This window comes from Acomys russatus, chromosome 3 (genome assembly GCF_903995435.1).
Source record: "Acomys russatus chromosome 3, mAcoRus1.1, whole genome shotgun sequence".
Taxonomy (NCBI): domain Eukaryota; kingdom Metazoa; phylum Chordata; class Mammalia; order Rodentia; family Muridae; genus Acomys; species Acomys russatus.
This window is the reverse complement of record NC_067139.1, coordinates 63037221-63049998: the sequence shown is the minus strand read 5'-3', so window position 1 is coordinate 63049998 and position 12778 is coordinate 63037221. Positions and strand designations below refer to the sequence as shown.

General features: G+C 39.5%; 1 protein-coding gene across 5 annotated transcripts in view; it reads left to right on the top strand.

Moving 5' to 3' along the window:
• Shld2 (shieldin complex subunit 2) overlaps positions 1–12778 on the top strand; it is an 84824-nt gene that overhangs the window by 30450 nt on the left and 41596 nt on the right. For 3 of the 5 annotated variants that reach the window (XM_051141897.1, XM_051141899.1, XM_051141904.1), the window contains exons 2-3: positions 11440–11539; positions 12677–12737. The gene's annotated coding sequence lies outside the window, so the exon portion shown is untranslated. Of the gene's footprint in view, positions 1–4529; positions 4983–11439; positions 11540–12676; positions 12738–12778 lie in introns of those variants that run through there. The other 2 variants (XM_051141907.1, XM_051141893.1) reach the window with 2 other exon arrangements.

Below are 12778 nucleotides of genomic sequence, written 5' to 3'. Positions count from 1 at the left end.
TTTTTTTTTTCTCCCAGAGACAGGGTTTCTCTGTGTAGCCTTGGTTGTCCTGGAGCTCACTCTGGAGACCAGGCTGTCCTCGAACTCACAGAGATCTACCTGCCTCTGCCTTCTGAGTGCTGGGATTAAAGACATGTGCCACCACCACCAGGTCCCTCTCTTGATATTTTTAAAAGGAGATTACTTTTCTTTCCATACCCAAACTTTTAGTTTATTTGTCCTCTCAGAAGTCCCCCCATCACAGCAGATCAAACCACCACAGATCTATCCTTTTGCTGTAGTCCGTCTCTGCTCACTTTTTGTCACTACCAACATCGGCCTTTGCAGTCTCCCTGATCTTCATTCTGTTTTTGTGGTCCTTTTGATGTTTTCTCGAGATCCTTTTCTTCTCATAAAGGCCATGTCATCTTGCAAGTCTGTGTTTAGGCTCATTCTACTTTGCATAATCTAAAGAATCAGGCCAAAGCCATTTGTCTTGCCACCACTAAAGTTGATTCTGAGTTCACATGCTAAGATGACATCTAGTGTGGTTTTGTATATTTTGTCCAGCTTTTCCTGATTTTTTTGTCGTTGCTACTATTGCTTTCCCAGGGGAAGGACAACAGTGACCATCTGTTTCCCCCAAAACAGAAGGTTGGTTGAGAACTTCCTAGTCTGTTACTGTGTCATTCATGATGGTGGCAGTCCCCAAGCTGTCAAGGAGGGGTTTTAGGGTGGTTACTTATAGTTACGAAGTTTCCTTGTCTGTATCTCGGAGGTTCTGCTAAGTTGTCTCATTTTTAGTTGATTCTGGGAATTTAAATTTTTCTTCTGATTTCTTTAATGATCTACTGTTCATTTATTTATTTATTTGGTCTTTATTATGTAGCCTTGGCTAATTTGGAAGTCACAAAGATCTACTTACATCTGCCTGCTGAGTGCTGGGACTAAGGGCCTGTGTTACCACACCCAGCCTGCACTGTTCCTTGAAAAGTGTCCTACTCAGTCTTCAAGTGTTCAAATATTTTCTGAGGGTTCTTTTGCTGTTGATCTTTAATTTTACGATGATCTGAGAGGGCACAGGGAATTGTTTCTATTGTTCTGTATTTGTTAAAGGTTGCCTTGTAGCCCACAGTGTGGTCAGTCTTGAGATGGTTCCATGCACCACCGAGAAGAAAGTGTATTCATTGTCAGCAGAATGGAATGTTGTGTAGCTCTGTTAAATCTAGTGCAGTTATCTGTGGTGCAGTTCAGCTCTGGCATTGCTTTGCTGATTTTATTTTGGAAAATGGGTCTAGCCGTGACTGGAGTACTGAAGTTCTAGCTGAGCACTGGAGTCTCCACTCTGACTGTGTGATGGCCTGTGTGGGCATTTATGCTTTTTAGTGTTTATGAATTCAGAGATTTCCTGTGTAAATATTTTTAATCAAACTTTCCACCTATTCATATGTAGTGGCACTCTTTATCTCTCCTGACTCATTATGGATTGAAGCCTACTTTATCAGATTAGAGATTTGCTATGCCAGTTTGTCTATGGCTTCCATTTTCTTGGTAGTGTGATTTTTAACCATTGGCTCTCAGTTTTAATCTGTTTCTTGGTTACAAATCTCTGGATCTTGTTTTCAAATCCAGGTGGCTTAGCCTGCCTTTCAATGTGTGCCTCAAGGCGCTTTATGTTGGAGGTTGTACAGGAGAAGGGGTTGCTGTTACTTGCGATTCTATTGTTTGCTACTCTGATTGCTATTGGCAGTTCCTTCCTCCTCTCCTGGTAGCTAGGTGTTTGCTCTGTTGGTCATCACTGATTGATTCCAGTTCTCCTGGGAGAGTTCAGCCATTGTTTTCATGAAATACACTCTTTCTTCCATTCTTGTGTATGAAACTTTTTTATTCTTCTGTATGTGGTATTCCTTTAAGAAGTTTCTTGACCCAGGTATTGTGGCACACACCTTTAGTCCCAGAACTGGGAGACAGAGGCAGGCAGATCTCTGAGAGTTCAAGACTAGCCTAATCTACAAAGTAAATTCCAGGCCAGCCAGTGCTACATAGATAAAAAAAAATTTTTTTTCCAGTTCTGGCAAGTTGTCATGAATTGACTTACCTTGTGCTTGTATTATAATGTCTGTGTATAATCAGTTAATTTTTAAATATGTTTTTCTAGTTATAGCCATCTTGGTTGACATCATTTAGTATTAGGGCTTGTATCATTCCGTGCTTCACTGGCTTTCGAGTTGCTGACGACAGCTATGTCTTCTGATAGTTCCTCTATACGTTAGTTGGTATTGTCCTTTGCTACTTTTAGCATTGTTTCTTTGATATCTGAGCTCTGTTGTACCATGGAGAGTCTTTTCAAGTCAAGTCTGTGTAGAATATAATTGCTTCCTATATTTGGTTATCTGTTCCTTTAGGTTTGGACATTTCTCTGCTATGATATATTGACTAGGCCATTTGATTTGGGTCTCATCTCTTCTATCCCATGGGTTCTTAGGGTTAGTTTTTCTAATATATATATATTGCTTGGAGGTTTTGGTCATGTTTTTTTCATTTTTTTCTCTTCATATGTCTGTGTGTTACTGTCTTGAGAACTGTCTCCATTTCTGTGGTCTGTTTTACTGCTTGGTGTTACCTGTTGACAATACTGCCAGCTGTGCTTTGCCTCTGATTGGCTGGTTCTTTCATCACCACAGTTCCTGTTTGGTTCTTTGTCAGCATCTCAGTTCCCTTGCTAACTTTTCCTCCATGCTTTGAAATTCCCTCCAAGTTAGTGTTTCTTTTATTCACTTTAGCAACTTTCTAGTTTATGTCTTCAGTTGATTACATGTTCTTATTCAGGTTTTGAATTGTATTTTTAAAATCTGTTTATTTGAGTCCTGGTTTGGTCATTGGTATCCTATATAAGTGGAAGTCTGAAGTCTTTTTCTGACATTTCAACTATCTTCAACAATCTGTAGAATTGAGAAGTTGTTAGCCTGTGGTGATACATAGTGGACCCCCCCTCTCTTTCTCTGCTGTGTTTTGTGTATCTGCTAGAGTATATGTCTCTCTAGTTTATAGGTTCCCTCCTTAATTTTGCTTATTTTATTTTATGTGTGCCTTGCTGGTGAGTTGTCTTCTTCTTTGGATTTATGTTTGGGGGAAGTCAACTAGTAACAACACTTGACAGATGTCCCAGCGTTGGCTGCAGGAGAAGCTACCATGAACCTGCTTGGAGGCAGGGAGTCTAGGATGGGTCCTGGGTGGAAAAATAGTTTATAGTTTTGGGCATCCCCTGCTCTAAGCTAAGGATATAATTAATACTTAAGTGGTGAGATGAAGATGTAAGGACTAAAGAGAGTAAGAACGAGAAGGAAACTATATAGGTTAGAAGAAAGAAAGCCACTAGAGAAATTAGTATATATTAGGTTTCTAGAAAAGAACAGACAAAACAGTCTTTTAAACAAGATACAAATTATCACATGCCTGTCAAAAATACTTAAGGTATAAAAGTGTATATAATAAGAAAAAGATTTTAAAAATTAAATATATGGGCTAGACAGATGGCTCAGAGGTTAATTAAAAAAAATGTATTTATTATATATACAGTGTTCTGCCTGCATGTACACCTGCAGGCCAGAAGAGGGCATCAGATCACATTCTAGATGGTTGTGAGCCACCATGTGGTTGCTGGGAATTGAACTCAGGACCTCTGGAAGAGCAGTCAGTCTTCTTAACCTCTGAGCCATCTCTCCAGGCCCAATTTAGATTTTTAAGTGGAGCAAACCCTAAATAAAGTAGGTTTAAAAAAAAAAATCTAAGCCTAGGGCTAGAGAGATGGCTCAGAGGTTAAGAGCACTGGCTGCTCTTCCAGAGGTCCTGACTTCAAGTCCCAGCAACCACATGGTGGCTCACAACCATCTAGAATGTGATCTGATGCCCTCTTCTGGCCTTCTTTTTTATTTTTTATTTTTTATTTTTATTTTTATTTTTTTCTTCTAGCCTTCTTTAAAAATAATTAAATATATATGTTTATAAAAATAGAAAAGCAAAGCAAAGGTAAAAAATATAAACACAAGCCAGGCAATGGTGGTGCAGGCATTTAATCCCAGCACTCGAGAGGCACAGACAGGTGGATTGATGTGAGTTCGAGGCCAGCCTGGTCTACAAAGCCAGTCCAGGACAGCCAAGGCTAACACAGAGAGACCCTGTTTCAAAAAAAATATATACGTGCACGCACACACACACACACACACATACACACACACACACACACACATACACACACACACACACACACACACACACACACACACAAATGAGCAATGTTCAGCAAATACTTCTTTCTGGCTTAGTGGTTAAGAGCGCTGCCTGCTCTTCCAAAGGTCCTGAGTTCAGTTCCCAGCAACCACATGGTAGCTCACAACCATCTGTAACATGATCTGATGCCCTCTTCTGGCCTACAGGTGTACATGCAGGCAGAACACTGTATACATAATAATAAATAAATCTTAAAAAAAAAAAAAAAAAAAAAAAAAAGCAAATACTTCTTTCTGATGGGAGCCAGCCTACCTTTAGTGTTTAGTTCTGCCCATTAGGACTCAAGTGTTTCATCAAATTCTGTCACAGATTTTCTGTGACCCATATATTCCCTGCTATGGCTAGGGCAGAGTGCTGAAACTCCCAGCTTCAGACACCCTTACCCCACTGGTGCTGCTGCCTGTATAATCTTTGTCTTTTGAGGTCTGTTACCCCAATTTGGATACTGTTCCTTATTCCACCTTCTGCCACTTTCTTTCCAGGGTTTTGCTGGGTCATTTGCTCCACAGGGAAAAGAATGGTTGTGGAGCTGAGGAGCACTGCAGGTATCCTCACTGCAGGCCCCTTGTCTTTTCTGTCCTTGGACTGCTGAGCTGTCCTCCTTTGCTGGGAGATTTGAGCAGGCTGACTGCAGCCATCTTTGTTATCTAGGCAAGACAACTGTAAACACAGTGTTGACACCATCCAAGACACCAGAAGTCAGTGTAATGCAGGTGAGCCTCTTGTCCTGTTTGTGGTACACTGGGGATTTCTCCCTCTCCTTTGCAGAGTCCCTGCGTTTTCCCAGTAGTCAGAACACTCAAATATGAACTGCACCTTCATCTAGCTTATTTTACTTTGTTTTACCCTCTGAATTTTTCCACAACGATCCTCATTAGGCAGCTATGCAAGGCTCTTCATTCTCCTTCCACTCTCAGAACACTTGAAGATAAGTTACATAGCCATCTTAGTGAAGACCTATACGCATACATGAACATATATTCTGATTTTAAAGAGTGCGTTTATTGATACACACATCTTGTACATTTTTCACAGAAACATGTCAAATAGGAATAATTTAAGCAATAAAGGAAACACTCTGTTCCCTATTTTTTGTGTTAAAAATATTTAAATAATATGCCAGGCAGTGGTGGCGCACACCTTTAATCCCAGCACTCGGGAGGCAGAGGCAGTTTATCTCTATGAGTTCAAGGCCAGTCTGGTCTACAGAGTGAGTTCAGGACAGCCGAGGCTGCACAGAGAAACCCTGTCTCAAAAAAACCAAAGAAGGAAAAACAAAACAAACAAACAAACAAACAAACACAAGGAAGGAGGACCAGAAGCTCAGTCATCTTTGGCTACATAGCCAAGTTTGGGGCTAACCTGGGGTATATGAATCACTGTTTCAACAACAACAAACTCGTATCCCACCACAGAGATACTTGCATTCGTGTTTATTGCTGCTCTTTTTTTTTTTTTTTAAACAGTGCAAAGAAATTGAATCAACCTGGATGTTCTAAGATTATTTTGTGTGTGTATGTGTTGCTGGGAATTGAGCTGAAGGGCTTAAGCAATTAACCTCTGAGCCGTAGGCCCTAGCTGACCCTAGATTTCCACCAGTAGATGAATGGGCAGTGGAAATTTGTTATATACACACTATGGAATTCAGCTGTAAGCAAAGGTGAAAATATGGAATTCATTGGAAAATGAAAATATTCCATTAAAGGAGGTAACCCAGCCTCAGATAAATATCTCTATTCTCTCTCACACACAGATCCTAGTTTGTAATAATTACATATATGTATCTGTGTGCATGTGTGGAGAATGCCAGAAAACCAGAGAAAGACCTGTGAGATGGGGAAAAGAGGTTTGGAAGGAGAGGAATGGTCGAGATAATAGGCTAATGTGACATGAAAGTAGAAGTGAGATTACTAGGACAGAAGAGAATAGTAGGGAGATGGGAGGAGTGTGCGGTCAGGGTAAGTGTGAGAATGTCATAAAGAATACACTACTCTGTGTATTTCACACAAGTTATGAAAGTTGATGGAGTGCTTGTTTGTTTTTCTAGTTCTGATGGTCGTGAATTTGGCCTTTTGGTTGTAGTTAAGTGCATAACAATATATTTGATGATAAAAATATAAAACTCAGTGTGATGCGCCACAAAATCCCTTCTAAATGATTGCTCGAACAGAATAGCAGCTCATTGAGCTATATTGTCTTTGGGTCTGCATAATTTCTATCTATGACTTTTTTATTTGCAGTGTTTTTTTAAATGATAAAGTTTAAAATTAAAAAAAAATAAGGAAACATTACTTTGTGTGGCAATTAAAAACATGTTTACGGTACCATTAAGAATGTTTCAGAAGATAACGAATTGGCATAAGAGGTAGTCATATGTGGATCAAAGCAGTGAAAAATGTCAATTTTATCATTGCCATGTGTGAAAATATATAGGAACAAAAAACTTAAAGAAAATACAACTTGTTGGGTATGCCAGCAAGTATGCGTGAGTGTGGTTTCCTAGATTTAAGACTGTAGAAGGCTAAGAGGTGTGTGCCATCTCACAGCATTTTGCAGTAGGAATTGATGTTATTCTCATTTAGCAAAGAAACAATTCTCACTTGATGGATAAAGAAGCTTAACATTATTATGAATATAAAAATACATAGAAATAGAATAATAGACTGAACCCAGTGTGGCTGCCACCTGGCCTTGAGCACTGCTCGTTTTAGAGTAGGAGGGTTTGAGCTCATACGTGTCTTACTGCCTTTGGTTACAGTCCCCTTTTACATTGTTGTCCACTGGTGTCACTGAGTAATCTTAGAATTGCTTTCTATTTGGGGGAAGTAGACCTGTAAAGCCTTCACAATGGCTATAGCACATTGCAATTGTGAGATTTTCTGGTTATCTATGGGGTAGAGAAAGTAGTTTCTTTTAATCACATGGAGTTTGTAAGAAGCTTTTTTTTTTTTTTTTTTTAAAGTGATGTCGGCAAAGAAAAAACCTGCGGATACTGTTCACCCTGTTGCATAGATCTTTGACCCACGCGTCAGACTCTGGCCACGCTAAAGATAAAGACTGATGTGTTAGCCATTCTGACTGGTGGCCTGCTGCAGATTGAGAAATTGTGTAATTATTAACTATGCTAATGGACATGTACTTGCTGGTTTCACCTGGTATCTTAATGAGCTTTAACCCTCTGAGTACAACCAAAACATAGCCTAGGCTAGGATCATGGGAACTCCTCATTTATCGGTGACTGTTTGTATGTGAGATTGCTACGATCAGCATCTTACTGCTGCCCACCAGTCCTCTCTCCTTCCAGCCCCACTCACACGCTCATCGTTCCTATACCTTACACGTAGTAGCATTTGGTATAATTCTAAAAACTGTAGAGAGTGTGTGTGTGTGTGTGTGTGTGTGTGTGTGTGTGTGTGTGTATGCCTGCATGTGGAGATCAAAGGACAACTTTCGAAAGTTAATTCTTTTCTTCCATTCTGAGTTCCAGAGATTGAATTCAGGCCTTCATCAGGTTTGCTCAGTAAATACGTTTATCTCCTGAGCCACCTCACTGCCCTTGTTATAACTACTCAGTTATAAATAACCAAAGCCATTTTCTAGCTAATTCCTAAAGAGTGGAAGTCCCACACTTTATTTGTTGAGACAAATAAATGACGACATGGTGAAACAAATGTTATATATAAATAACCATGCGTTTTACATAATTTGGATTCATCCCAGATGTTTCTGGATCTGGGAGGTTTCTCTCAAGTATCAAAACTGATCGTGTTATCCTGTGTGTACCACCATCTATCCCTGTGCAGAAGGGAAGGAGGTCTTTGAATTTTTACCTTTGATTCTTTTGTGATACTGTCAAATGTAGTAATGCTACAAACGTGAATAGGTCTGATGTTGAAGAAGGGTTAGCTCAGCACAAACTCAGAAAGCATAATTGAATATGTGGCCGGGGAATGGATAGGCTTGGATGCAGTTCTGTATATTTGTGTGGAAATAACAAGAACAGAAAGGAAAAGTCAGACCAGTGGAAGAACTGGTTGGGAAAGCGCAGTGTTCTGAAACTAAGGAACAGAGTGTCTCCCAGCTGGAGCACTGCGAGTTCACATTTGGCAACTCGGACTTTGCTGTTGTCTTAATAGAGATAGGAAGTGAGAGTCAGAGTTATTAGATTTCAAGATACTGAGAAGATGCTAAGTGAGGACACAGGCAGGGGATGCTTTGCATTCTATGCATCTTGGAGACAACCTGCAGGAGTGTGGCCTTTGGGTAAGCCCACTAGGACAGCTTTCCGGGCCTGTGTTGGTTTGGGGAATGGGTATGATTCCGGACTGTAGTTCCCTTTTTTTCTGAATATTATTAAACTTTTTAACTAATCATATCCCTAAGAGCATATTGAAGATACAGGTGGTAAGCAGTTCCATACTTATTGTGCTGACCTACACATCTCCTTTCTCTTTACTTCCTGCTTTTTAACTCTGCATGGTTTCTTCTCTCTCTTCGATGATCACCACTTTATCTTTCCCATTATACTATAAACTCCCTAGATTCCCTTATTACTGATTTTCCAGTGCCTAGTATGATGTCCCCGACAAGTAATTTTGATTATTAAATAAATTAATACATATCTGTCTTTTAAAACCCAAAGTAATTCTATGTCGGTCATCTCACAGAATTAAAAAGAGAAATGTTTGAGGAAAGGATTGATAAACAGTTTCAAATGGCAGTAAGGCTAGGATTGAAAACTGACCTTTGATATGTCTATTAGAATGTTCTTCATACTGAAAGGATTGCAGCAAAATTGTTGTAATAGGGGACAAATGGGATGAAGGAAAAATGAGGACAAAGAACGCATAGAACTTAGAACACATAGAACTTCTTTTTCCTTTAAAAAAATTTAGGCTAGACAAGGATGCCCAGAAGTTTCTGAGTGGAGGGGTTGTTGTCCGTCTTACTTTTGTGCCTTGATTTGCCATGTACGTATTCTCTCTGCCTCTTGATAGCATTATGAAGGTTTTTGCAGCGCTATTTGGGGCCTCCTTGTGGTGAATCTAACAATGACATATAAATTATAAAAACTTGATACACCAATTTTGCATATGTAGGTCATTTAGGGTTAAATGAAGATGGGCTTTGTGGCCATTATAGGAATGCTGCCTGAATGACAAAGTAAAAAAGGACTGGTATTGTGAAAATAATACATATTAATCATACATCACAAAATTAAACATAGAACTATTTAAAATAATCATGTATAATCTTGGTCCTTCATGATCTTTTTGAGACACAGAGTCTAGCTTTGTAGCTCCAGGCTGGCCTCAAACTTGTGAGTCCTGCTACTATACCTAGGCAGTCTTGGTCCTTTATGTTTTTCTGAATAGGCTTTTTAATATAAATGCTTTTGAACATTATAACAAATATATCTGTAACCATACCCAATTTTTAAACATGAAACTTCATCAATATAGTTGATGCCTTATGAGTACCTTTACCACATATCCATTACTGATCTCCAAGGTCAGCTTCAATCCTTTGTTGTTTTATTCTGTGTGTTTGTGTATGTGTGTAAATACTCACATGTGCGTGCATATGTGTATGTGGAAGTCAGGGGTCAATCTTAGGTGTTTAATAAGCCATTTACCTTATTAAAAATGATTATATACATTTGTATATGGTAGTGCCTGCTGTGGTGCATGTATGGAGGCCAGAGAGAAACACTTTGCAGGTCATTACTCTCTTTCCACCTTCTCATGGTGTATTAGTAACTGTTCTGTTACTGCGGATAAGGCACTGTGACCAAGGCAGTTCATAAAAGGAAGCGCTTACTTGGCTTATGGTTTGGGGGAAGACATGGCAGCAGGAGCTGAGGGATCACACCTTAAACTGCAAATGCCACATAGTTAATGGCTATAAATTCTCAAGCACTTCTTCCAGCAAGGTTTCATCTCCCCAAACAGCACCACAGACTGGGTGTTCAACTATGTGAGCCTATGGGGGACATTTCTCATTCAAACCACCACACACAGGTTCACGAGATCAAACTCAGGACTCAGGTTGCCAACCTTGCCTTTTAAGAAATTAATAAAATTTTTTAAAAATCAAAAAAAAAAAAAAAAAAAAAAAAAAAAGACGAAGTCTCTCCATGGGACCTGGACCTTGCTTATTATATAGACCCAGAAAGCTTCAGGGACCTGCCACCTCCACCATCCCAGAACTGGGATTACAGACGGGCCGGACCTAGTTTGTTTTTCTTTTTTTCTTTTATTTTTATTTAATGTCAACAAGTGTTTTGCCTACATGTATGGATGTGTACCATGTGCATGCATGGTGCCCACAAAGGTCAGAGGAAGGCACTGGATTTCTTGGAGCTGGTTGTGAGCTGTCATGTGGGTCCTCTGGAAGAACAACAAATGTTTTTAACTGCTGAGGCGTCTCTCCAGCCCTGGGCCTGGCTTTTCACATGGGTGCTGGGGATTCAACTCAGGCCTTCAGTCAGTACCTCATGGCAGGTACCTTACCGACTCAGCCATCCCACCTCACCCCACCACACTCCCACCCTGCAGCCCCTGGCTTTTTTATTTCCAGGCACATTTTAAAACTTGATACATGCATGCCATAAATAATATATTCTTATTGGTGTTGTTTTCTGTTTTGCTTTGTTTTATTTTTGAGGCAGTGTCTCTTATATCGCTCTGGCTGTCCTGGAACTCACTACTAGGCTGGCGTCTAACTCACCTGGCTCTGCCTCCCAGGTGCTGGGACTAAAAGTTTGTGGATTATTTTTTGTTTGTTTGTTTCAAGACAGGGTTTCTCTGTGTAGCCTTGGCTATCTTGGACTCACTTTGTTGACCAGGCTGGCCTCAAACTCAGAGATCCTCCTGCCTTTGCCTCCCCTAGTGCTAGGATTAAAGGTGTGGGCCACTACCGTCCGGGTTGGTTTGTAGGTCCTTAATGTTAAATTTTCCATTAAAATTTATGTGTTTCTTCTAAATACATGCATCTATATTAACACTGGATCTTTTGTTTATATATTTTTGCTGCAATATAATAGTACCCCTCTCTAGGTATTCCATGCTTCCTTTGTTCTCTTTATAGGCTGTTATTTTATTTTAAATATATGCTTAGAAAGTCTATTGTCATCACTCTTGTACATGCTGTGTTTTACTGTTTTGCCAGTTATTCCTCAAAATGGAGGATTGACATGGGTTCTGGGACTACAGGCATGGACCAAGCATGGTGGAGGCTAAATAAAGTAGAAGGATCACCATGGATCACTGTGAGTTCTGGGATAACTTGGGCTGCAGGCTAAGACCTTGTCTTAAGGTCAGTCAGTCTGTCAGTCAGCCAGACTCATAGGACTTTCTTTTCCTTCCCTGCCCCATTCATTCATTCCCTCCCTCCTTTTTTTCCTTCCTTCCTTTTTTCTCCATGGCACTTGAGATAAATTTCAAAGAGCTGTTCATGTTAGGCAGGTGTTTCTCCACTAATATATATCTCTAGTTCTTTGATATTCAAACATGCACAAAGTAAGTTAACACACACACACACACACACACACACACACACACACACTCATGCATGTACATGCACACAGAGTGTGAAAATACAGCCATAGTAACAGGAAGGTAGGAGTTACATTGCTAAGTGTAAAAGGAATCAGCAATATAGTCACCTGAGTATGTGAGGCCATGGAGGAGATGCCAGAGATTTAGATGGAAGAGATAGAAAAGTTATTTCAAAGAGGATTATGTATGTAGGAACAGGATTGCTAGGATCTATTTTGGGATTAATGGCAATGAACTTTAAACAAAAACACTTTTCATATAATCATGCCCCGCCTCAGCCTAGTTTATAGTCAAAGTAAGTGATGATTCAGGCTAAGAGGACCTCAGGCCTAAAACCTTATCTGCCTTCTGCCCCCATACTATTGTAATAATCAATGCTTCTTAGTAATTCTAGGACTAGGTCTGTTAAAGTGAGTATGAGCAACTGATCAGTTTGATTCTTTACCAACCTAATAGGATGTTTTCTTAGATTTACTTATACCAGGTGTCATAGTTAATAAAAAAAAAGTTTAAATTATGAGGTTCTTTTTTATATTACATATTTATCAAAATACATTTGTTTGTATTATAGAAATGATGAAGCTGGGCATGACCCAGCACACTTGTAAACTCAGTATTTGGGAAGTGGAGGGGAATTCTTGGATGTGTATAGCAGGTTCAGGCCCAGACTAGAGTACATAAGGCCCAGTCTCATAAAATACTCCCAATAAAGAAAAAAAAAAAAGAAACAATCATTTTCAATTATTGTACTAAGTCACTTGTACATTTTAAGGAAAGCCTTGCTTTAAAAAAGAAGAAAAAAATATATTCTTTGCCTTTGAGTTTAAGCCTTCTATTTTGGTTTCCAGGTTGAATTTAGACCAAGCTTACTGAGAGAATCCGTGGAGTGAAGAAGATGGATATTTAAAGGTAACATAATACAATTAAATAAATGCATACCCTTTAAAACT